This window comes from Giraffa tippelskirchi, chromosome 11 (genome assembly GCF_054371585.1).
Source record: "Giraffa tippelskirchi isolate mGirTip1 chromosome 11, T2T-mGirTip1v1.2.pri, whole genome shotgun sequence".
NCBI lineage: Eukaryota > Metazoa > Chordata > Mammalia > Artiodactyla > Giraffidae > Giraffa > Giraffa tippelskirchi.
The window spans coordinates 67,007,687-67,030,220 of NC_137285.1; the positions used below are offsets into that span (position 1 = coordinate 67,007,687).

The 22,534-nt window shown below is 42.3% G+C and overlaps 2 long non-coding RNA genes across 2 annotated transcripts; one reads left to right on the forward strand and one right to left on the reverse strand.

Moving 5' to 3' along the window:
- Positions 1-6,556: 6,556 nt before the first annotated feature.
- LOC145526947 (uncharacterized) lies at positions 6,557-13,911 on the reverse strand. The gene is made up of 3 exons (XR_014069337.1): positions 13,497-13,911; positions 7,001-7,245; positions 6,557-6,763 (listed from the first exon to the last, which is right to left on the reverse strand). It is a non-coding gene; the product is annotated as an uncharacterized LOC145526947 (long non-coding RNA).
- Positions 13,912-13,962: 51 nt separating this feature from the next.
- On the forward strand, positions 13,963-19,361 carry LOC145526948 (uncharacterized). Its single transcript, XR_014069338.1, has 2 exons — positions 13,963-14,101; positions 18,220-19,361. It is a non-coding gene; the product is annotated as an uncharacterized LOC145526948 (long non-coding RNA).
- Positions 19,362-22,534: the final 3,173 nt, after the last annotated feature.

The window sequence follows — 22,534 nt, forward strand, 5'->3', positions numbered from 1 at the left end:
TTCTTTGCATCCAAAGATGGAGAAGCTGTATACAGTCAGCATAAACAAGACCAGGAGTTGACTGTGGCTCAGATAATAAGCTCCTTATTGCAAAATTCAAATTTAAATTGAAGAAAGTAGGGAAAACCACTAGACCATTCAGGTATGATGTAATGAAATTCTTTATGGTTATACAGTGGAGTTGACAAATAAATTCAAGGAGTTTAGATCTGGTAGAGTGTATGAAGAACTATGGATGGAAGTTCATAACATTTTACAGGAGGCAGTGACCAAAATCATCCTCAAGAGAAAGAAATGGTTATCAGATGAGGCCTTACACAGAGCTGAGAAAAGAAGAGAAGTGAAAGGCAAAGGAGAAAAGGAAAGATATACTCATCTGAATGCAGAGTTCCAAAGAATAGCAAGGAGAGATAAGAAAATCTTAATTGAACAGTGCAAAGAAATAAAGGAAAACAATAGAATGGGCAAGACTAGAGATCTCTTTGAGAAAACTGGAGATATGCACAATGTGATAGTTGCAGAGTTAAATTTTATTTGGGGCAAAATGAGGACTGCAAGCCAGGAAACAGCACCTCAGATAACTCTGAGAGACTGCTCCAAAGAGGCAGTGGGGGAAGGTCACTATATAAGATTTTGGTGAAGGGGAGTTCAATGCAATCAAGCACTTACTTTATGAAAGGTTTTCTGCTGGTCAGGAGGAGCGGATGTCACCATGAAGGGATTTAGTGATTTTCTAGATGTGAAGAAGTGTAAGAATTGGGATCAAGAAATCAGTTCCTGAAAATATCTGACTATTTAAAAGACCTGTTCCACCGGTTTCCCTGGAGCACAGAGTGCTTCGTTCTCCACCCTGAATTCCCCTTAGCAGATGTTGAAGGTCAGCAGCTTCAGCAGCACAGGGTTCCATCTCCGCCGAGGCAGCTGGCAAATCCCCTGTTGTGGTTCAGTCTCTGGCAAATGCTCTTTACAAGTGCCAATTTGTAGTTGACATAGATATCGTGTGGAAGTAGTTGAAAAAATATTGAAAAAGTAAAACAGGAATGTATGAAAACGCACTATGTTAGGTTTGCCAATGGCAAATTGACACTTGCAATGGCCTTTTGCCATCCACCTCTACAAGGATTAAATAATGTGCTGCTGCAGCTGCTGATTTTCAACAACCCCTGAAAGGAGCTCAGGGTGGAAAGCAGAAATGAAGCCCTCTGTGCTATGGGAAAAACTGGTGGAACAAGTCTTCAGATAGATATTTTCAGGAGTCAAGTTTGTAAGCCCAATTCTTGTATGTCTTGATATCTAGAAAAGTGCTAAAATCCTTCATGGTGGTTAAGTCAACAGGTTTTATATTTTAAGTGAATCAGAATTTATTATACTTTTACTTTCCTGTTGAGAAATGGAATATTTCCTACCATATCAGTAACAAATGATTTCACAGTCATCAGTGATTGCAGCCACAAGCCAGAGGTGGGCTGGTGAAGCCCTGAGGGGACTCAGGAGGGAAAGAGTATCTGCCCTCTAGCAGCCTTCAGACTGCAGCTGTACCCCATGGTGAACCCTGAGGGAACTCAAGATGTGTAAATGCCATAGGATATAGATGCGTCCCAGACTGGACACCTGGTGATTGTCAAGTGGAGTAAAGTTGAAGCTCTGCTCTCACCCAGACACTCCAAGGACAAAGCTAGCAGCAGACACTGAGCTCTGCTGAAGTAAAGAGATACAGTGCCCACTCCTCAGGTCAAGGAGGACTTCTCTGTCCACACATGTGCAGGAAGGCTTATTGGGAGTCAAAAAGGGAAGGGGGGTCCCATCCCATAAGTGTGGACATGCACCTACAGGCTTGTGTGGTGGAATCCATATTAGCAAAAATTTGCACAGGCATCTTAGGGTCCAGGGACCAGCCAGGTGTGAGAAAAGAAACAAAATAATTGGCCAAATGTAAATAAATTCTCTATATAAGTGATTTATATAAGGGCAATCCTATATAAGTGTTTAAATCAGCTTCTTACTGCGCTCCTCATTCAGGACACCTATACTCCTCTCCCAGTGTGTGTTTCTGTCATGCTTCTGACATAAATAACTTATCTCTCTGTGTGCTCTCCTACATGTTGCACTGTGTGTCTAATAAAAAACTTTGCATCTGTTCTGCAGTTTTTGCCTCCTTGAAACATTTTTGCTTTCAAATGAAGTAAGAATCAAGGAACTTTGCTTCTAGCCTCTCACCACGGGTGGACTGGCAGCTAGGTTCATTTCCTAGATGGGGAGATAAGATCCTACTTCAAGACTAAGACGGTGTCCCCAGTGCAGGGGGCCCAGGTTCAATCCTCGGTCAGGGAATTAGATCCCACATGCCACAACTAAACTATCCCACGTGCCACAGCTAAGTCCTGGTACAGCCAAATAAATAAAAAGACTGCTATTCCTTCCAGAACAAAAACACAGGATCCTGGCCCCAACCAGCTGAGATGCACATCAAAGGAATGATTTCAGTGAGCCCAGACTCTTGCATCTTCCAATACATAGAAAAGTGCTAAATTCTTTCACTTGAGATATCTGGTTTTCTTTTAATTAACAGTAACTAAGAACATGGCATCTGGTCCCATTTTGTCATGGGAAATAGTTGGGGAAACAGTGGAAACAGTGTCAGAATTTATTTTTTTGGGCTCCAAAATCACTGCTGATGGTTGCCGGAGTCCAGCTCCAGCAGGTCCAGGGGTTCCCTCAGGATGGACGGCGTCAGCGATACCAATGAGAAGACACAGCGGATCTCAGTGTTTCCAAGTGTCTCCCAACTTTATTATTTTTAAGACAGCTTTTATATTTTTTGTGGTATATAGAAACAAATGTAAAGCATAGAGTCATACCAATTCAGCTTAGTGGGCATACCAATTTAACTTAATGGGCATATGAATTCAGCTTAATGGGCCTATCAATTCAGCTTAATAGGCCAGCAGTTTTGACCTTCATCGAAACCATTTGCATGTTTTTAGTTACCAAAAAGCCTCATTTTGTTTACATCATCTTCCGGCCTGGGGGCCTGCTAACATCTTGTGACTCTCCATTGATAAGAGTTGATCAGTCAGAACACTTTTGTATCAGGCACAGCAGGAAAGAATTCATCAATAGAAAGTTTCAAGGTAAAACCTGTTTTCGATAATTTACTCTACGCCTTGAGCTTAACAGAAAAGAAGGTAGTTCCATAAAGTCAAAGAACAGCAAGCTGAAGTTCAGCTTTAAGTAAGAATCATCAGTTAAATCAACAATTGTCTTATTATTTGTATTAAAGCTAAACTTCTACTTATATAGATCTCTAACTATTATGCTTTTATTATATAGGCTAAATACGTTAAGAGTAAAAACATAGTGAGTAAATATAGCTTAAGTAACAGTGTCATAAAGCAATATTTCTTATATTTCCTAACAAGCCTTTTTTCCTGCGAAGGGTTTTGTGCCCATAGGGGCTTTCTATGTGGAGGCTCTCAATGTTATTTTATTATTAAGGAACAGTTATGCACATTAGCTCCAAAGGCACAGGTACATTTATTAAACAAACCAATATGTTAGCAAAAGGAATTTAGATCAGCATACTCTATATCCCAGATAATTTTATTTAAGGTGCTACCGTTCAGGGGCCTTGTTGATTTGAGGTTTCAGAATGATCTATTTTAGAAGGGAATCAGGAAAGGCCTTTTGCCTAAGTCACAGAAAATAGGAAGAGGTTTATTATAGTAAACATCAGAAAGATATCTTTAAGGTGAGCGCTGAGGCAGCCTTCCGAGAATCCCTGAGGCCTGAGAAGCCGTGCTCAATCATTCCTCTTTCCCATGACTCTGTCATGGGTGGGATCTCGTGGGCTGGCTCCCGGCAGATGGTGATTGCAGCCATGAAATTAAAAGATGCTTACTCCTTGGAAGGAAGGTTATGGCCAACCTAGATAGCATATTTAAAAGCAGAGACATTACTTTGCCAACAAAAGTCCGTCTAGTCAAGGCTATGGTTTTTCCAGTGGTCATGTATGGATGTGAGAGTTGGACGGTGAAGAAAGCTGAGCGCTGAAGAATTGATGCTTTTGAACTGTGGTGTTGGAGAAGACTCTTGAGAGTCCCTTGGACTGCAAGGAGATCCAATCAATCCATCCTAAAGGAGATCAATCCTGGGTGTTCATTGGAAGGACTGAAGTTGAAGCTGAAACTCCAATACTTTGGCCACCTCATGCGAAGAGTTGACTCATTGGAAAAGACCCTAATGCTGGGAAGGAGTGGGGGCAGGAGGAGAAGGGGACGACAGAGGATGAGATGGTTGGATGGCATCACTGACTCGATGGACATGGGTTTGGGTAAACTCCAGGAGTTGGTGATGGACGGGGAGGCCTGATGTGCTGCAATTCATGGGGTTGCAGAGACTCGGACACACCTGAGCGACTGAACTGAATTGAACTGAATCTTCGATATTCTGACTCCTCGCCTTTTCTTGCAAAACTTCTATATAACCTGGCTCCCCCCTCACCTCAGAGCAGTCCCCTCGGGTTTTCTTGAGATGCTGCCTCCCTGTCTTGAAGTCCTAAAAATTCCTGCTAAATAAAACATAACTCTCAACTTTTAGGTTGTGTGTAATTTTTAAGCCAGCACTTCACCCTCTAAAGTAATAAAATTATTTGTAATACATGTAATATATACTTCTTAGGGGCTTCTGTGGTGACTCAGATGGTAAAAAGTCCACCTGCAAATGCAAAAGATTCGGGTTTGATCCCTGGGTCAGGAAGATCCCCTGGAGAAGGAAATGGCAACCCAGGATTCTTGCCTGAGAAATCTCATGGACAGGGGAGTCTGGTGGGCTACAATCCATGGGGTCGCAAAGAGTCAGACACAACTGAGTGACATTACAACAACATCTGCAACAACAGCGACATCTGCTTACACTTGCTTATGTCCTACCTATCACATTATCTATCCATGGAGGATATTTTGTGTAGACCTGAGAAAATGTGTATTCTGGTTTTGCTGGATGGAATGTTCTATATGTGTCTCTTATTTCAATTTGGTCTAAAGTTTGGTTTAATTCCAACATGTCATTCTTGATTTTCTGTTTGGATGATCTATCCATTGTGAAGAGTGAGATGTTGAAATCCTGTACATTTTCCCTAGAGATCTGTTATTATTTGCTTAAAATATTTAGGTGATCCAATGTTGTTTTATATATTTGCATATGTATATGTGTGTGTGTGCATGTGCGTGTGTATGTATGTACGTATACTTTTTGATGTATTAACCCCTTTGTCATACAACGGCCTCCTTTGATGCTTGTTGTTGTTTTATGCTTAAAGTCTATTTTGTCTGATAGAAGAATTACTATGCCCCCTTTCTTTCTGTTTTTATTCCTGTGAAATACTTTTATCTATCCCCTCACTTTGAGCCTTTGCATATCCTTAAAGCTGAAGTGAGTTTCTTGTAGACCGTATATAGTTGGGTCTTTTTTTTTTTTTTAATCGTCTGTGTCTTTTTATTGGTGAACCCAATCTATTTGCATTTAGACTGGGTATTGATATGTAAGAACTGACTCCTGCCATCTGAGTGGTTGCTTTCTGGTTGTTTTGCCTCCATTGATTCCTTTTCCCTTTGTTTCTGCCTACTTTTGTAAACTGGTGGCTTTTCATCGTGATATTGTTTCCCCTTTCTCTATTTCTTGCATTTACTCCAAACTTTTACTATGGTTACCATGAAGCTTACATTAAAATTTTATACCTAAAACAGTTTGTCTTGTGCTGATTGCAACCTCTCTTTATTAGCCAGTAAACTGGCTGCTGCTAAGTCGCTTCAGTCATGTCTAACTCTGTGCGACCCCATAGACGGTAGCCCACCAGGCTCCTCCGTCCATGGGATTTTCTAGGCAAAAGTACTGGAGTGGAGTGCCATTGCCTTCTCTGAGTAAAGTGGCTCCATCATTTAATTCTTCCTCTGTAATGTTTTGATGTCACAGTTTTCTCTTTATGCTGTGTGTTTGTAAATAAGGTATACTAGCTGTAGTTACTTTTAGTCATCTTTTCCTTGAACATTTATACTTGAAGTTGTTAATATACCATTCTTCTAAGTAATTGGAATAAACTAAATCTGACAATATATTTTTTACCTTACCTAGTGTGTTGTACACTTTTGTATGTGTTCATGTGCAACTTTGCATCTTTTTTTATTCTGTTTGAACTTCTTCAGCATTCTTTGCAAGGCAGGTCTTGTGGTGATGAACTCCCTCAGCTTTTCTTTAGGAAAGCCTTCATTTTCCCTTCATATTTGAAGGTTAAGTTTGGTGAATAGAGTTTTCCTGGTTGGCAATTTTTAATGCTCTGCCCTCTGAATATTTCATTTTACCCTCTCCTGGCCTGTAGTTTTCTTCTGAGTAATCCCCTGATAGCCCCGTGGGGTTTTCTGTGTCAGTTACAGTCATCCCTTTAAGTAAACCAGACATTCCTATTTTTAGAAAAATTTAATCAATATTTTGTTACAGCAGTAAGGAAAATTGTTGTGGTCTGGGCGCCGATTGGAAAAGAATTTCCCGACATGAGACAAAATGAGAGGGAAATAAAGTTTATTAGAGGGGGAGACGCTATTAGAATAGCGGGCCAGCTCAAGAGAGAATCGACGTTGAACAGAGATCCTTAGTCCACTTTTATACCCAGGGTACAGGGAGTGGGATAGGGGGTCTTGAGGGTCATTTGCTGATGAGGCAGATATCCGGGGGGGGGTGCGGAGTGGAGAGTAAAGCAAATACCTTCTCCCTATGGGGAAGGAGAGGAGACAGGTTACACTGCTCAGGAGGACCTGAAATCCCTTAATAGTTACACCATGGGGGAGGGAAGGAAGATAAGGGTCTGGGTTTTCCGTTCCTGCATTCCAAGACCCTCCTTGGTTTTATCTGCTCTTCCGTCCTTGAGTCTCCACATTTCTCCCTCTCTTTATTTTTAGGGCCAATTCTTTGGCCCCTTTTGATACCCTGCTCACGTTTAACTATCTACCTATTTCCCTTCTCAGGCATTTGGGAACGCCATCTCAGGGGAAAAAGGGCGATGACCATTCTGACTTCTTCAGGCTGTACAGGAGCATCGTGGGGCTCTGGGTTCCCTTTGCCTTTTCTTTGCCAGGGTGCATTTACGGGGGGAGATGAGAGTCCATGGAACGATAAGATGGCTTGTTTCAGCATTGTCTGGGTGTTGGCCAGGGAATACTCTTGTCAAACTATCACTTGGAGATTTGTTGTATTCTAGGAGAAACAAAATTAACAAGAAATTTAAAGATACATGGCCCAAAGGTTAAGAGAAGTAGAAAACCTCCTGAGGAGCTAGCCAGGAGAACCAGGACTAGACATTGGTTTGTGACATTAGTGTTTCTCTAGATATGAAAAGATGCAAGAAGTTGGGCTCATAAAAATCTTTACCTGAAAACATCTGACTCTCTGAAGGCCGGTTCTTCTGGATTTTTCCCAGAGCACAGAGTGCCTTATTTCTGATCTCCACTGTGAACTCCTTTCAAGGAGTGTTGAAGGTCAGCAGCTTGCAGTGGTCATGATGTAATCTTTGTAGAGACAGCTGGCAAGTGCCAACTTCCAGTCAGCAGGGTTCCTTCATAGCCACATATTTGACCATGCTTTGGGGGCATTTCATGGACCTTGTGTTCCGGGTCTAACGAAGATTCCATTGACAGGCCACTCTGAGCTGTTACTAGACCAGACCTTGCAAGTAGCAAGTCTCTGGACCATACCTGTCTTACTAGCCTCTTGGTCCAGGAGAATATTCCCTCTTGTTGCTTCTTCCCATATCTAGAGTTACATTATTACAATCATTGATCTCACATGGAACTGCATATCAGCATTTTATCATGTCAGTCACACATTTAGTAATGTAAGAAACAATCTTCTGAAACATAGAAAATAATATAGCTAGCAGTTATTAGTAAGGTCACAAGCAAGAATTTAAGTCAAGAGCTTTCATTAGGTAGAGCCCAGTATAGCCCAGGTCATCTGACTTAGTTAAATGATTATAGCCAGATGTTAATCTCCTGGTTGTACATCATGGAGCATCTGACCTTCACTCAAAGATTGGTTACTGAGATGAGCTTTAGAAACAAACTTAGAATGTCCTTTTTAATAACTTAATTAATTAAACCTTTTAGCAATATAACATAACAACAAGGAACTATCTCAGAAGTGAGTTGTAGTAAATACAGACCTTAACTAACAAAACTAGAACTTAATATTAAGTAAAATACAATTTTTTTTTTCATTGTGAGGGCATTAACCCTGTAGCCAGGGAAGGCTTTAACCCATCAAATAAAAATGAGGTTTGTCAGGGAGCCGGGAAAAGCCAAGCAGCTGTCTTGGATTTCCCATAGCCCTGATTCTCTGATTTACAGCTACTGTTCACGCATTTTTGATTCCCTGATTTAGGAGTAGACTGTTGCCATGTTTTAAGAGCATCAGAATAGCAAAATTCTAACAGTGAGGGGTTATTTTTTTGTGGAAGCAGAATGAGCTTTTGCATGTACCATAATCTTTAAATAATGGTATTTTACTCTCCCAAAGTAACAAAAGATTTTAAAAACAAATTTAAATCACTTAAAGGCAAATAAATTCATAATCTGTTATTGAAAGACTCACTCTAAGAAAACTTTGTACTCTTAACATAGAGAGTAGACTAAATTCCAGTCTGGTACCAGCTTACCAGATAACAAACAAAATGTGTTTATCGGTTAACCTTAGAAGTCTTTTCCATGAATCTTGAAGTAGCAGGATTGTTGCAAAGGCATCAGAGTGAAACCATAGAAGACATGTTTAAAATCTGATTAAATTGCAATTGACAAAGTAGCCTGGTCATTGCTGTGATATGTAACATTTTAATATGATAACTAGAATTATAACTGACAACATTTTACCAGGACGTATCAGATTTTCATGAATCTCACATAATTTCTAGGATATCTATATTAGTAACATCAACCACACAATATAACGTGAGAAGATTCATCACTCCTCCAACTATACTTCCCATGTAATTTAACATGTCAAATGAACTCAGGTAGTTTAATATCTCTCTTTGGGATGTCTCAGGGACTCTCTGAAGCATCCCAAAGTTAGCTAGAAGTCAAATGATATAAGAAGTGTTTTCAATAAATGTCCAAAAGGTTTATAACACTCAGTCAGATAGGATCATATAAGTCACTATGAAACAATAGTTACTCACTTAGCCAAAGTTAACAAAAGATTTCAAAGGTAAACATAGAACAGATCACCTCAGAGATAAAGAAACTTAAAATCCATTATCAAAGGCAGTTCAACATCTCAACAAAACTTGTATTTATGCACAAAACCCTTCCCTTGGGGTCCACTTTCCATAGAACCTTCTTATGACATTCTGCACCCATTACTTTGTTCTCCCATCCTGAAACAGCCACCTGTAAGTCAGACCTACTTCCTTTTCCCTTCATAAAATGCAATTTCATTCCTCATACCTTCTTTACTAAAAACATATATCCTACTTTCCTTAAGCAACCAAGAACTGACCTTTATATTAGCATTCTATAGATTGGTGAACATAAATACCAGTGATAATTTCTAAAAAATATTCTAGGGAACATCTCAGGATGGCATCAAACATTATTCATTAATATTCCAAAATCTCTGTAAGAGGCAGTTAATGTTTAGTAATAAATGTTTCAGAATCTTATTTTATTTGGAAATGACCTAGGTATTCAATAAACTTCGGTCACTTAGTTTAGCACACCCCTAGAAAATCAAGTTACTCCAACCTGGAGAGACTATTGTAGACAGGCATTCCTAAAGTATAATTATTCTTAATAGTTTATCCAAAAGCTCATATCTCATTTACATTTTTAGGAGTTTTCTCCCCCATCCCCCAGAGGCACTTTCCTTGTTGACAAACTTGTAACAGATATAACAATATAACAATATTTAACTTATAATAAACCTAGGCATGATGAAAATATTATGCTTAATGTTAATGACTCTTAGACACGTTTCTATTAGATTATCAAAGAAACATTAACACTAGATATTTAATATTGACTATTTCCCAGTTCACGTGAATCTGATATTCATTTAGGTTAATTTCTCTTGTATTTAGAATTATCTGATTTGTAAATGCTTACTTTTCTTTAGGCCAATCAAATTAGAACTCATTTACAAATTCAGCAATATTATTAAAAACACACACGCACTGAGACATACATAAATCCAGACAGACAGGCAGCGATCTCATAGTTTTTTACTTGATATTTAAAATGTCTCTTTGACACCTCCCTTTTTTTTTTTATGAAGTTCTAATTTGCCCAAGGCTGAAGTCTCAGGCAAACTGGGCTGTGTATTTCAGGGACATGCAAAGGGTTAACTTCAAGATTTCCCCTAGGCCAGCTTTTTAACAAACTAGTTGTTTTTAATTGCATATGCAAAAAGAACTGGTTTTGCAGTTTCCAAGAAAAAATAGTTTCACTTTAACCAGTTTTCTCCAGAGTCTCAAGAATATCATGGCCTTCCTGTGTCAAAAAGTCACCTTTCCTTTCTGTAGTCATAGTTTTATACCTAAATTATAGACCAAATAGTGCACAAATTGACTCTGATATCAGGGGCAGATCAGCTGATGAAAATCTTGGATTGTCCCTCTGGTGGGAAGGGAGGTCTTTGTCTCATCAGAAGAATCTGAAGGGTTAAGGGAATTTGCAGGAGTCGGGAAGCTTGGTCCTTCCCCTCCCTGAGAAACTGGAGTAGTTAGAAGGGAATTCTTTAGGATGTTCAGGAGTGGGGGAAACTTGGTTCCCTCCCCACCTGAGAGATAAGTGCAGTTAGAAGGGGATCTTTAGAATGTTAGGAGAGTTTTTGATCCTTCAGGCTTTTGAATATAGAAGGAAGACCCGGATGAAAGGAAACCTCAGAATCCTTTCCTAGAGATCACCTGGGCATGAAAGGTCGAGTAGGGGTTGCCTAGGAAATCTGATGGAGACAGAGGGGGACAGGAGACAGGGAGGCAACAGGAAGACATGCGGCATGAGTCCCTGAAATCCGGATTCTGACGGAGGGCCATGAAGGACTGAACGTAAGGAAATTCTGAGTCCTTTCCCTGCTTTTGGCAAAAGCTAGTGTGCCATTCAGAGGCCATATTGTTTGGGTCCCCCAGTTTGTATTGGGGCCAGGCCATTTTCAGGGCCAACATTTTCCAGTTTCTGAGAATGTAGCCAAGGGGTGAGTCTGAGAGAGGCTCCCGGAATGTACCAGAGCCCACTCTTAGCCTACCTGCCATAGAAAGGGGATACTGAGAGTCACCGGCTGACAGAAAGGCGTCCCTTTTGTCCTAGTGATCTCTCCGTGCGACTAAAGGCACAAAAATGGCCGACCGTCCCAACAGCTGCGACCGACAGTGACAAGTGACCCCTGAGAAGTCTGAGGCTAAGGCACCAAGTGACCCGGGCAAAGACAGACAGATTCCATATTTTTCACAAGTGCACGGGGAACATTCTCCAAAACTGACCACATGTTGGGCCAGAAAATAAGTCTACTATAAATAGACTCAAATCATACAAAGGAACTTTTCCTGTCACAATCATGAAACTAAAAATTAATAGTAGAAGGAAAAGTGGAGAAATTCACAAATATGTGAAGATTAAACACACTCTTAAATAACCAATAGGCTAAAACATAATAAAAAAGGAACTTAGAAAATACCTGGAGACAAATAAAAAATGCAAACAGAACATACCAAAATGTATTCTGCAAAAACATCACCAACAATGAAATGTATAACTGTTAATGCATACATTGAAAAGAAAGCTCAAATAAGCAACCTATCTTTACACCTAAGTAGAAAAGGGAGATCAAACCAAATCCAAAGCTAGAAGAAGGAATAAAAATAGCAAAGATTAGCTCTCAGATAAATATAGAGAAGAGGAAAACCAAAGAAATCATTTTAAACAACAGTTACTTCAAACAGGTTAACAAAAGTGACAAAGCTTTAGCTATATTGACTAAGAAAAAATACAACTAAAATCAGTAACAAAAGAGGGAATATAACTGCTGATATGACAAAATAAAATAAGGGAGTACTCTGAAAAGCTGAATGCTATAAAATTGGATAACCTAGATGAAATTCTGTTATTTAAGCCTCAATCTGTGGTATTTTATTCTGGCAACCCTAGCAAGCTAGCATAGCTTTATCCTCTTTCTTGCAGATAAAAGTTATGAAAATAATGCCAAAATGTGTAAAGTATATAAAGTATCTGAAAGGAGGAAAAAAGAAAAGGACTCACTACCTAGGGTGCTGAGAAAAATCTCTTTTTCTTTGTTTCTTACCACAGCTAAAATAAAAAAAGTCAAAACCACCAGAAAAGACTTACGGATAGACATTTTAGAGAAGCCAAATAACAGTTGTGGTAAAACAAACCAGAAATTCATTCAGTTGGTAAAAACAGTAAAATAGTATAGTAAAATAAAAATAGCAAAATGTATTTTATTCTTTGCAGGTTTTAAAAAATTCAATTTATTGAAAATTCCAAAGAGGTTATAATACACATATATGATTCAAGATACTGAAAATAAGCTTTGCATTAATTTGTGCCTCCTATCATTTAGTCTGTTTGTCCAGGGCCATCTGCCCTCCACAGGGAGTATTTTGTTTCTTAGGGGTCCTTCCAGAGTGCCTTACAAGCAAATATTAAAATATATTTCTCCTTCATGCCCTAATTTAAAACACAAATAGTGGTATATTAAGCGTGGTGTTTTGTTACATGTTGGTTTTATTTATTTGACAATACCTTGGAAATTGTCCTCTATCAGGACATAATTTCCTGCACAGCAGTGCACTGAATGGATGATGTACTATTATAATACACTTTGCCCACTCACATTGGGATGAACACTGATGTTTATATTACGAACAACGCTGCGATGTATAACTTTGACCTGTGTTACTCTGCTGCTAGCAAATGTGTAGGATATATTTCTAAAGGATTGGTAACCTGGAGTATTTGTAACAGAGACAGCATTTGATAAGATGTTATGGGAGAAGGCAATGGCAACCCACTCCAGTACTCTTGCCTGGAAAATCCCATGGACGGAGGAGCCTGGTAGGCTGCAGTCCATGGGGTCACGAAGAGTCGGACACGACTGAGTGACTTCATTTTCACTTTCACGCATTGGAGAAGGAAATGGCAACCCACTCCAGTGTTCTTGCCTGGAGAATCCCAGGGACGGCGGAGCCTGGTGGGCTGCTGTCTATGGGGTCGCACAGAGTCGGACACGACTGATGTGACTTAGCAGTAGCAGTAGCAGTATGAGTAAGATCCTTCTGAGCCAGCAATAAGCCTTTCTCTTTAAACTGCAACTTCTCTATCACACCACTTCCCCACCTGTGTTTAAAACTGTTTTCCGATGTTTTCTAACCTCCAGAAACCCTCTATAATCTTTCCTTTCATCAGCACTGCCCTTTATTCTCAGTGCAGTTACAACCTCACCTGGTACATCCCTGTCTCCACTTTTCTCTGTGTTCATCATTGCTCAGCTCACTCCATTAGAGCTGGAGCCAATGAGGCCAGATAACTCCTTAAGTCATGGATGATCTGAACCAGGGAACCTGGTGCCCAGGAGAGAGGGAGGGTCGCTAAGAGATGTAACTGGGGAGAGGGAACGGTATAAGAGGTTTGATCCATGGTACTTATTCAGGTGAAGATTCTACAGAGCCCAGACATGGGAGCAGGAGTCTTGGTTGGAGATAAATACTTGGGAATTTGTACCCAAATATCACAGCTGAAATGGGAGGCGGGGACTCCAAAGGGAAGATCCTGTGAGTGAGTCTGCTGTGAACCTGCTGTGAGTCCCAGGGAGAGACACACATGGGGACAGGACACAGCAGAGAAGCAGGAAGGCAGCAGCAAGCATTCCGAAAAGAAGGAGAGAGCGTCATGGCAATAAGGACGTGTCATAGAAGCATGTGCCACAGAAGGGTGGAGACAAATGGAAAACGGGATTAGAAGTCATTAATAAATCCTGGCAAGTTGTTCCATGAGAGGCTAAGGGCAGAATCAGACCATAGGATGCAATGAAAGACAGATAAAAATCAGTAGGTAAAACCCATTCATGTTCAAATCGAGATTTTGTTAAAATGCTCTTTTAAGGAACATAGAAATACAATCTCAGATGGGAGGACGTTGAAGTTTAGGTGATGGCTGACAGAATGATTCCCTGCCTAAAAAGAAATCCCAACAGCAACAGCTCTGTGCAGAGGCGAGCAGAGAGCCCATGACACCGGTGGACAGATGTGATAGGAGACACGTGGACAGGCTGGTGACTGGAGGTCTTCAGGGAAGAGGGAGTTCTTGCAGACTACACATGCCAGTGTGCAGATAACATCAAGGGGGAGCTATTTTGGTCTTAGGAATTACCGAACATGAAAAAAAAAATTACTTAAACTGAATTTTAAATTGGCACCATATAAAGTGCAAGTGGTAAAGAATCTGCCTGCAATGCAGGAGGCACGGGTTTGATCCCTGTATTGGAAAAATCCCCTGGAGAAAGGAATGGCTACCCACTCCAGAATTCTTGCCTGGAGAATCCCATGGACAGAGGAGCCTGGTGGGCTACAGTCCATGGGAAAGCACGATAGGGATAATCCCAGCAATGTGGGGAGGTGGGCTGTGTGCTGGGTAGTTACCCTTCACCAGGACAAAGCCTGTGGCTCTGGATCAACCCCTTTTGTCTCTGAACTTTTCTTGCATTTTAGTGTCTTTCTCTTTTATAATTTAAAAGTCACATTCCTTAAACTCTCCAAGCAGTTTTGGTGGCTTTCTCCCGTGGAAGTAGGATTTCTAGGCATGGGTTCTATGTATCCTTTCTACATAAGCTTCATAAAAAGCCCATTTTTTTTTTTTTTTTTTTTGAGGCAACAGTTCTGCAAACTGTAGGAATAAATTCATTTTGGTTCATACTGGCCAAGATTACAAAAATTGCTCTTCAGTCTCCTGAGTTTAAAATAAGCTCTCTGGTACCATTAAGGTCCCTGCTGATCTCAGGTCCTGTGATCTTGCTGGTGCCTTGACTACTGCATACACTCTGTCTGACTGCCAGGGCCCTGTGTCATCCATCTGTGTGGGCACGGGACATCTAATGTGCTGCATTTATGTGAGAAGCATTCGGAGCAGGATCAAATCCCAGGATCACAGACTGCCAGCGCTGAGCTAGGCTCTGACTCCCCGCCCCGCCCTCCTTCCCTTCACCGTGTGTGTGCGCTCACTCATATCAACGGGGCCTCCGTGTGTTTTCACCCTGCAAGCTGGCGCCCATCTCAGGGCCTTTGTACTTGCTCTTCCCTCTGCCTAGAGCTTAAAATGGCTGCTGTTTTCTGCTCATCTGGATGGCAGCTCAGATATTAACCTTTCAGATGAGCGCTCTTGGACCACCCCATCTAATGCTGGTGTTTCCCCATTACCATCCCATGTGATCCTGATCTTTTCTGTCACTGTTGTTGTTGGTTAGTCGCTAAGTCATGTCTGACTCTTGCGACCCCATGGACTGCAGCCCGCCAGGCTCCTCTGCCCATGGGATTTCCCAGGAAAACACTGAAGTGAGTTGCCATTTTCTTCTCCAGGGGATCTTCCTGACCCAGAGATTGAACCGATGTCTCCTGCTTGGCAGGTGGATTCTTTACCACTGAGTCTTCTGGAAAGCTCAGTTTTTTCTTTACAATGCTAATCAAATTTTTTCCCACAATTAATATTTTATTTATAAGAGTCTGTGTACTCCAGCAAGCCACATGAGGGTAGGGCCCCGATCTGTCTCATTTATTAACGTGCCTCCATTGGTTACAATTCTCAGTTGATAAGTATTTATTGAGTAATGAATGGAAGAGCCTTAAAGTCCCTTTAATTCAAATCCATTGATTAGAAATGAGAAGTGAGCTGCCAAGTGTCTTACAGGTGGTCACCTTCAGCCAATCCAGAGACAGTGAACTGCACACTTTAGAGCAGAATGAACTGCTAGTGACTGAAAAAGAAGATGGACACTGGGATTCAGGGAGAAAAAAAAAAAATTCTCCACAATATAAACTGTGGGAAAATTTAGTGTGACTTATTAGACCAACAGATCTTATGAAAACAGGAGTAAAAATTGCCTCAGTGACTTGATATACCTGAAGGATTCAAACTCAGACTCCTAAGACCTTACCCAGGATTTATTGGCATAAAGTTCTTCTGGGGGGGGGGAGCCATCTTAGTGTATCTCCTGATATTTCATTTTCTTTTAACATGCTGATGAGCAAAACAAAGAATATGAAACAAAAGACCATCAAGCATGTGTGGTTAGGCTATTTTAAATTATTGATTCAAAAGTATAGTTTTCTCATAAAATGAAATGTGATTTCTGCTTCCAAATAGAAGAGGGACAGTGTCTGGACTTTCTCACCTATGACTGTAATTAGAAAGCTGAACAAAATGCGTGAAATGAACCCCGAGTCAGAATGCTTGGCCAGAGATAACCTGGAAACTAGCCCTATCACCATAAAACCTGAGACTGCAAGTCACATGGCAGAGAAGTGCCCTTGGGTTTCCTTACCCTGCTGCTATCCTCCTGGGTGCCCCTTTCCCAGTAAAGTCTCTTGCTTTGTCAGCATGTGTGAGCCCACTCTAGGGCCCTGGAAAGGGTTCCCCTTCCTGCAATGATAAGAGGAGTAGCATCTGTATTTCCTCACCTACCATTGGGAATCAGAAAGTTGAACAATATGTGAAACAACTTCTCAGACCCTGAACAGCAGGCAGTGTCCCTAGGGTTCCAGGACTAGGTTCCTCGAGTGAAGGTGAACATACATATCAACCTGATGACTCCCCAGCTCTCTGCCTTCAGGCAGTTTTCACGCTGCAGCTGAAGGTAGAGGAACCCATAAACATTCCGGCAAAAATATGAATTGAGAACACTGGTGAGTTGGGAGGCCAGGGAGGCTATAATCTGTGTGGCAGGGCATCAAAGAGGAGGGGGCTGCTCAGACGGAAAGTTCCACAACTGCCTAATGATCCTTTTGAGTCTTTATTGAATATCAATCTGAGGACACACAGGTGAAATTCCATAATGAACAAAAACACAAAAACATAAAACACTGGTCTCACAAGCAAAAAATAAAGCAATCCCTTCTATATTAAATATTTTTCAAAATATGGCAATTAAATGAAGGCTAGTGAGCAGTACACACATACATAAATGGGGACATTTCTAGAAAGCAATTTTTAAAAAATGTCAGTAAACCTCTTGTCATTCCACTTTTGGAATTCTACTAAAAAAAGAGAAAAAAGTAATATAGGAATATGTCTTTGCATACAAAAGGCATTCAAATAGCTTTAGTGTTCTTTCTTTTTTAATTTTCTTTAATTGGCAGGAAATTGTTTTACCATTTTGTGTTGGTTTCTGCCATACAGTGCAAATTAGCCATAATTATTTATATATATGTATATATTTGTATATCACTTGTTTCTTGAGCCTCCATCCCCTCTTTGAATGGCTTTAGTTTTAAGATGGAAAAGTTATAAAGTATTTAGTGTCTAAAAAGTAAGGAAATTGTTAGTGTCACACATGTTTCTGACTCAATATGATGCTTCCATTATCAAGATGTTTATGAAGGTTTTTAAATACAGATCAGTAAGTGCATTTAGCAGCTACTATTTGCATTGCAAGAGGTCAGCCAGCATCACTTGCATTAGGCTGAGGCTCAGGGTGCGCCTAGGAGTGTCAGCAAATCAGGAAGGCATGTCCTGCTCAGAGCTTGTGCTGTAGGGAAGATGGAGTCAGGCTGAAGGGAAGAGGGGCGCCCATGGGACTGCTTAGAGGAACATGTTCCCGCCCATTTGTTTCTAACTGGAAAGGTTACATGAGGAAACAGTCACCGATCAGGACCTTGCCTTGGGGCCTACTGCTGCAGAGTTTGGGGGTCTAGATTTCCAGAATGGTTGCTGCGGGGCATGGGACAGGGCCTTGTGGGTTGTAGAGAGAGTTTCCTCTGTTTTTAAACAAATATTTAGACATACTGAAACTCCTCTTTGGTCATCTTCAACTAATCAGCTAGCTATTCTGTTGGTAAACTTTATCATTAATTAACGACAACGGTAATAATTACAGTAACGTCGAGTAACAACGAAAATAGTAATTTTCATTATTATAGATTTCAATATTTTTCACCTACTAAAACCCACACTATAGGACATTTGAAAGCTGCAAGCTGTCTGGCCATCTGGTCGACCTTTCGGCGGTGATCGCCTGGTTACAAGGAAACAGCGTGAACGCCACCGGGACAAATCCGGATCGCAGGGCGGAGAAGGCACAGCACCACCACACCGCACTCGTTCCCTCCGAGTCCGCCGCAGGTTGCATTCCTCTCTCTCAAGCGTCCTCCCGTCCACGCGTGTTCAGAGGCTCTTCCGGGACTAAAGACCGCGCCAGGCTCGCGTCTCCCCGGGACCCTCACCGGACGGCCACGGCCGCTTTCTGCTTCGCAAATATTTGGCGCCTCTGACCACTGAGCCCGGGCAAGACTGGAGTCGCTCCTTCGGCGACCTCCCTGTTCGCCCGCGACGTTCCGTGTTGTCATGCGCGGCGAGGGGACCCGTGTGTGGGGTCAACAGAACCGCCGAGCCCGCAAGGGGGAACAGAAAGGACCACAGGAGCTCCTCGCGAAGACGCAGCCCGGCCTCGGACGATCACAGAGCTTGGTGACACGACAGCGGCCGCCGGGGGCGCCCGACAACCGGGCCGAGCGTCCCCAGGACGAGTCGCTGTCGCCGGCAGGCCACAGCAGCGCCGGCCGCCCGAACGCCCGAGCTCGTCCCGGGGGCCTCTGCCTCGGAGGGGGCTCCCCGCTCGGGACAGCCCGACTCGGCGATGGGGAGCTGCCCCGGCAGCAGACGAGGGCGGGCGGAGAGCGGGAGGCTGCGGCGGAGAGGTCCTCCCCGCGAGATTGCAGGGCCGCGGGTCAAACTGGATAAGGGAGATCCTGCAGGGGGCTGGGCTGTGGGAACTGTAAGCTGAAACAATGAAAGCAAAACCGAAAGAAAGCACGGAAGACATTGTATTCTGTAATTTCAGAGTTGAGATGATACTAAAGTATAAAAAAAACAAGGCTCAGAAGCCATGAAGGAAACCACTGAAAACCTGACGGCGTAATTACAAATTGCATAATTGACCTTTACCAAGCAAAGTCAGATGACAAGAAATGCGTGTGCGGGAACATTTGTGCGACTACATGTATATCAAGAATGTTGATATCATCATCATTACTTAATAACAGAATATTTAGAAAATATGGCAAGGGACCAGTTAAGTAAATTTTCAGTGCATTCACATAACACAAGACTATCAATTTGCTTTTTGGTTTATTGGTTTTTTTGAATGAGTTAGATCTATAGGTATTGACTTAGAAAGATATCGATGGCAAATTGTTAAATGAAAACAAAGTTTTAGTGCTACCAGTAGTGCATATCTTTTTAAAGAATGTAGTGGACAAGTAAAGAGAAGAGCTAAAGCCATTTTAAAAAGCAAGAATCAAGCCTTCCCTATAGCCTGGTGTCTGGACAGAAAGATAAGTGTGCCAGAAACAACGATGGGCAACACTACCCGCTTTTCTGCTCCCTCCGACTACAGTCTTGGGGCAGGTAGCTGGCATCTCAGCCCCTCAACCTCTCAGCTCCACTAACACCCACAGCCACTGCAGGCAATCAGAACTCTGACCCTGCAGGCCTGGGATCCCCATGTCCACAGTCTCTTCCTTCACATCAGGAGCCTCGAGCAATTCACTTGGTTTGCCCAGTCATCCATGCCCAGAGCTGCTGGCTCTAACATACACCTGTGTAGTCCTTCTCTCCATAAGCTTTGAGCTGATATCCCAAGGGAAGACCATTCCCCTCACAAAACAGGTATGAACCACAAGGACAACTGGAAGTTCGCACCTGGACCCATTATACAAACTCTGGGTGAACACAACTCCCAAAGACACAAGAGCAACAGAGGCCACTGTGTTGCTTGCATGGCCATTGCTTACTTGAAGCATCCAGACTCACTTATGTGGCAGGAAGAAATACGAAGTACACACGTACACACATGCACGCACGCACACACACACACACGTACAAACACAGAGGCACACACATTCCCCAGGAGCTAATCTGTACTCCTGCTAGGGCTGGCAATGGTGGGAGCAGAAAAGAGATCATTGTTACTACTTCTCGGGTCCTGTGCGCTGACGGACCCTGGTTGTTTTACTGATTTCACCATGGGGGTGTGCGGGCTTGGAGCTCCCTAGTCTGCAGTTTGCTGTCCAGTGCCCTGCGCTTTATTCAGTCCACTCTGCCCTTTCTCCTCAATGCACAGTCACCACTGAGAAATAAGAATCTGCACACATTGCATTCAAGTTTCAGATCGGAACAAAGTTTAAGAACACAGAGAGAAACTGAGTTACTGTGAAGAAGTTAGTGAGGAAATTTTATTTACCTTCTTTGTTGCTATGAAAATGTTCAAATATAGTCTATAAAAGCTTAATATTTTTAAAAATGAGGAAAACGAAATGATTCCTCAGTATTCTTTCTTGCCCATCACCCACCTCTGCCCCAGCTTGTGTCACACTGGGCTCACCTGATGACATGTCTGTTCTCCTGGTTTGGAAACTTCTTTCATACTCATCACTATCATCTATGTTCACTACACACCTGAGGCAATTGTAGCCATGGTAAATCAGGAGATTTTTCTCCAGTGAGCCTGAGGGTTGTATTCTTTTTTCTTTTAATATAAACCTCTTCCATCTGGTCTCTAAAGTCACAACCTTTACAGATGCTGTAACAAGTGGGTGTGAATGGCAGAAAGAGGCTGTTTCCATATCAGTCCGTGAGCTGCCACATGCCAAACAGAGTTGTGTATATTACTGGTGTTAATATTTTCTGCGTGGTGTTAGAATATGTAGGGCAAAAGGAGAAACCAGACAATTTGGCAAGACTCAGATCAAACCAGGAATGAGAGCAAGTCTCTCTCATTGTTTCAATGTCAAGAACTCAGCCACCACCGTCCTCCTCTGCATACTCAGGCAGGATGGTTGAAACACTGACCAGATAAAGCTGAGGAGATAGAAAGCAAGCATGAGATCCAAGCCTGTAAAGCACTGCTAGATACTCCAGGCATGAATCCCCCTGATCTTCTGGATGCAACTGCCTGCTGTCATCTTGACTCTCCCCCCGCCCCCCGCCCCATGTGGGAATCAGGCAGATTTGGAGCCTTAACCTCAGTTCTGTCATCCATGGCCTCAGATATGTGGCCAAGACACTCTGAACCTTTTTAATGGTGGGTGAAACCATCTAAGGGGTCATGTCTTGGTGGAAGGTCAGGCACTCTGGTCACACCAATGAGCTCGTAAACCCCTTGCACAGGAAAGAAGCAGGAGTACATACATCATAAGTCCCCTGGTGGGTATCACATTCCCACAGGGCTGACTCGCTCATCAAATACAGAGGAAGTTTAATTTGGGGAGAAATCTAGTTGACACCTTCAGAGATATTGATGAAATACTACATTGATTTCTGTCCTACTAAATATTATTGGCAGAAACATTCGTTTCATAATTTTTGTATTGTTGTTGGTCATTTGGTCACTAAGTCATGTCCGGCTCTTGTGAGACTATGGAATGTAGCCCACCAGGCCCCTCTGTCCATGGGATTCTCCAGGCAAGAATACTGGAGTGAGTTGCCATTTCCTGCTCCAGGGGGTCTTCCTCACCCAGGAATTGAACCCAGGTCTCCTGGATTGAAGTCAGATTCTTTACCAACTGAGCTACGAGGGAAGTACCAATTTTTGCATAGGAAAGTATTTGTCTTTAAGGAAGAAAAATTAAACTAATTGCATTCTTCATTGAATAAATTTGTGTGCCCACTCAAAACATATTCTGACATTTAGTTGATGCTCTCCAGCTTCTCGAAAGATAAGAGATATATGTATTTTTTTCATTTCACCCGCTCATCCCCAGGTTTCCCGTTTTCCCAGAAGGCTGTGCTTCCTCTGAGTACAAGTCGCACCTGCTCGCTTGTCTCCGTAAGAGAGGTCAGGCCTCAAGAGTAAGTTCAGCCCTTGAAATAAACACCTCAGATGGTCTAGTGGCCCCGGGAGAATGAGAAGCTGCCCCTAATGTGGTGAGAAGCCTTGGGTTCCCTCCCCAGCAAATATCCTGCCAAGCCTCCCTCCCCTCAGGGTTATTGTCCTAAATGATGTCTGTGGGCAGCAGCTGATGTGAAAGGGAAGAGGCTGTCCAGGGGACCAGCACCGCCCCATTCTGTCCCCCGGCAGCTCTAGTTCTGGGTCTGGCTTCTTTCTTTGTTTCTTTGTTTTACCATGGGAGCTCTTTCCAGCCATCCTAGGACTTCCTTTAGAGGAGTTCTTGAAAGATTCCCCAACCACCATTGCCCTCGTTTGCCACTGCTGTACTTCCCTTCTCAAACCAAATTCAGTTCTTTCCAAAAGATTGAGTCCAGGGACTTCCCTG